Raw genomic sequence first — 1370 nt, 5'->3', positions numbered from 1 at the left:
CCTTCTTCAGGCATAGGGAGAGTGCTGGTGTTTTGTCTGCTCTCCTGGGTGGGATATCCTGTAATAATCTTTTTGAAAAATTAAGAAGACAGATGAGGGTTTTGTGATGTATTTTATTGGACCAACTGTATAGTTGGGAGAGCTGTTTGACAAGCTTTCAGGCATCAAGTACCCTTCCTCAGGTCTAAGAGAAGGATGCAGGCTGAACTAAGTGTCAAAGAAAAGAAGAGACTCCATGAAAATATAAACAGTCTGCTTGGAGGCAGAGAGGAGGGCTGTGAACTAGGGAAGAAGAGGTGTAAACAGGAGACAACTGTAAGCCAAAAGAACAGCAGTAGAACAGGCAATCTAGTTAATGATTGACTAAAACCATTCAACAAGAGAGAAGTTATTACAGGGAAACAGAAGGAGATGAGTGGCAGTATTTGTCAGGTTATAAGAAGCCATAAAGCCACTGTCTATATTAAGATCATATTAAGGTCATATTTTTTTACCATCCGTTAGGGTTATGGATTTCTGTTCCCAAGCCCACCTTGGAAGTATTTTCCAAATTTTCTTTGAGCATGAGAATTGTGAAGTCAAAGAGGGAGTGGTTGTTCTGTGAAAACTGTGCTCTTACTGGTGTTTGTCCTGGGTGTGTCAGTCCTGTGAGAGGTTATTCTAGTTCATAGCCCTGTATAATTTGACCTATATAGTTTGCATTGGTGGATCTAGTACACTGGATGAGATAAAACTACATTCTCTGATATGGATGTGTAGGATCCATGGATTTTTATGGTTTTGTTGTGAATGATGTTATAGTACTGTAGATGTGTTGACAGGTTTTACATTTATTGCTGAAACAGGGTTGTAGGGTCCAAGGTTCCCTCTAAGGTGCACGTGTGCACGGCTGTGCACAACTAAAAGTGTGGCCACGCACAGCCTTTTCAAGGCCATGCACCAGGAGAGGCTGGGGTGGAAGCCTGGCATCAGGGTCAGGGAGTGGAGCACTTCCACGGAGCCGGCGGAGCCCATGCCAGCCCCCTGCCCCAGCCTCCATCCCTGCCTTGCCTCACCTCAGGGAGGAGCTGCTGCCTGCCCCAGTGAGGCTCCACTGGCTCTGGGACACTGCTTCACTCCCCCACATCTACTTGGGGAGTGGGGAGGCACATGGCGTCAGGGCCGGGGAGCGGAGCAGTGTCCTGGAGCCGGCAGAGCTCCAGCCCTTGGCATCTGCCCCTAGCTCCCGCCTCCAGCCACTGGCTCCAGGCCCTGGCCCCCGGCCCCCAGCCCATGGCCCCCGGCCCCAGCCTCCAGCCACTGGCCCCCGGCTCCAGTCCCTGGCCCCTGGCTCCCAGCTCCAGTCCCTGACCCCTGGCCCCAGCCCCTGG

Source organism: Gavialis gangeticus, unplaced genomic scaffold, assembly GCF_001723915.1.
Source record: "Gavialis gangeticus isolate Ggan-Ray unplaced genomic scaffold, GavGan_comp1, whole genome shotgun sequence".
In the NCBI taxonomy this organism is placed as follows: Eukaryota; Metazoa; Chordata; order Crocodylia; family Gavialidae; genus Gavialis; species Gavialis gangeticus.
This window is presented reverse-complemented; position numbering follows the sequence as displayed.